Raw genomic sequence first — 2,565 nt, 5'->3', positions numbered from 1 at the left:
AAGTAGAAAAAATCTGAAGAATTTTGCAAAAAATTTGAATTTGGGCCTATTCTTCAGAAACACTCCCGCTACACTACAGTCCACTTTAAAGGTACTCGGTGCATTGCTGAGTGAAGGAGAGCTCATCTAAGCCATTGATAAGGATGTACAACGTAAAATAAAAGAGATATAAATGTTTGAAAGTCATAAAAACGGCCGCTATCTTGAAAAACCAATCTCAATCCTACATATAGGCTACCGCTTATATAATAAGCCCAAGTGAAGTGGAAACAATAGTGAATCATATGCAGATTTAAATTCTTTGTTCTAAACTGCAGCAATACATTATGAGTCGATTCAATTATACTAGTGTGGCAACAACCTAACTCCTCATGGATAATTTGTTTTGCTTTGGCAATAACAGCTTCACATGCAATTTCGTATGCAAGACTATGGAATGTGCGACTTGAAATATTCTTTGTTTTATATGGCTTACCTTGACATGCAATATCAGTTTTCGTACTATTTCCACAATCACACACAGTAAAATCATGAAAAACACATTTCCCACTATCCCATTGATGCAAATTTTTGGCATGGTACTTTGCTTAGGAGCTAAGTCGATCTATAAATGCTTGTTGGTCACAGCCAACAGACTTAACTATAGCAGAAAAGTTTATCCTAGCTGAATTAATGAATCCATTACTAAAACAACCAAATTCATCCTTCATCCAGTGACAGCTTTCAAAAGTAACACATCTCTCAGCACAACCAGTACAATCATAATGTAAAGTAACACAACCTTGTTGACCAATCATACTAACACAAACAATTTTAACTTACTATTACATAATGCTGTGGTACATTTGGAGGTTAAATTAATCTGATCAATAAATTTACACATTTGGCTTACTTGACCCAACAAGATTGAATTACTATTAGGTAGTTCACCAGAGTTACGTCCTTCAGGAGTAGCCAAGCTGAAATCAGGGTCATTTTTTTGAAAATGTATTAGAGTGACCTCCATTGGTCCATATGAATCGCTTTGATTCTCCCTCTTCAGCATAGCTGTCACATCAACTTCCTAAAATACAGACGAAAAATCAGGCACACTGCATGGCATGTATGTTATGGATATCATCTGCATGGTGTAGATGCTACACTAAATTTAATTTCAGTCAATGATAATGGTGGGATACTCTCAAGAGACATATCACACCCTATTAAACCATGCTTAAACACTGACCTTAGGTCTACATCACATCCTTTGACACCTGTATTACTCTAGATCTCTTTAGAATGTTTTAGGATGTGCTATTGATTGAAAGTGCACGGTGGCGCCAGGCTGCCTACCTCATTTCTATCATCAAAGTTATTTTCGGCGATAGTAGAGGAAAAGTCAGGCCCCGCTTGACTAGTAGAGGAAAGAGACATCCCAGCTGTTGTAGATCCGGTCCTGGCAGTCCACCTAGCTTTGTGAAGAGCTTCAAATCTTTTACTCTGTTTCCTTTGTGGCATTCTTGTTAAAATTGTTTTATTAGCAATTTACAGTGTGACTATGATGCAAAAGTTGTCATCAGACAATAAATACTGTGTTTATTCATGAAGTAGCCTAATTCTTTTGCTGCAGTAATATGGCTGCAAATGAAAATAGTAGCTTCAGGCCTTAAAAAAATTTACCATTATGGAACTAATGATAATAATTATTTATTTTGCAACTGAAATTATCTTACCAATCGAAACACAGAATAGTTTTTGATATTAACAAAAATTCATTTAAAATTTTTGCACTGTAAACAGACATTAACTAAAGTTCCAAATTATAAATGATGGTATCATTGAGCACTAAAGTGGTCGGTGCAATTTTAAAAAATAAATTTATGAACCAAAAAAAATTAACAGAGTTGCAAATTTATTGCAAATGAAGTAGAAGTAGATTTTTGAAACCTTAACAGCATTTTATTTCATGACCAATCGAAATGGCTAGGGTAATCACAGGTAAATTTAATAATCAAGAATAAATAACATAGACTAAGATCTATTAAATTGCAGAATTTCAAATCCAAACTCTAACATTGAGACTGTGCCCTTAACAGTCGGGCAGCCAAGCCTGATTTCTTATTTCTGACCGGAAGTGACGTTTTTCTCAAAATGGCTGACTTTTAGTGTGGTAGTGCCACTTGCCTATTTTGATTGTTTATGTCAAAGCTAAGAAGTCTACAGTTACTTTGTTGTTCTCTGAACTTTTAGCATTGGATAAAGATGTAGCAAACTGATCTTCTACATTTATAATCAAGAACTGTTCGTGTTTCAGGTGCTTGTTTCCACTGTAAGGATTTATAATGGCTGACACAAAAATCATATTAAATTCTATAACTTGTAAAATAGAGTGAATGCAATCACACTTACAAGGTAGCTTATTAGTATTATATATGCCTGTTATTCTGCAAAAGTTTCATTGCTGTAGGAGAAAAGGGAAAATTTTTCTAAGGTATTAAAGGTCCCAGCAAGTAGCCTAGCTATGTGTTTGTGTGTGTTTAGCATTGTTGTATCCATGAGTATAGCTTATAATTCTTGATGTATATG

The 2,565-nt window shown here is 34.6% G+C and overlaps 1 long non-coding RNA gene across 1 annotated transcript; it reads left to right on the top strand.

Annotated features, from left to right (window-relative positions):
* Positions 1–2,072: 2,072 nt before the first annotated feature.
* LOC109580303 (uncharacterized) lies at positions 2,073–2,469 on the top strand. The gene is made up of 2 exons (XR_002184160.1): positions 2,073–2,391; positions 2,433–2,469. It is a non-coding gene; the product is annotated as an uncharacterized LOC109580303 (long non-coding RNA).
* Positions 2,470–2,565: the final 96 nt, after the last annotated feature.

The sequence above is a fragment of the Amphimedon queenslandica genome, unplaced genomic scaffold (genome assembly GCF_000090795.2).
Source record: "Amphimedon queenslandica unplaced genomic scaffold, v1.1 AMPQUscaffold_13498, whole genome shotgun sequence".
In the NCBI taxonomy this organism is placed as follows: domain Eukaryota; kingdom Metazoa; phylum Porifera; class Demospongiae; order Haplosclerida; family Niphatidae; genus Amphimedon; species Amphimedon queenslandica.
This window is presented reverse-complemented; position numbering and strand designations above follow the sequence as displayed.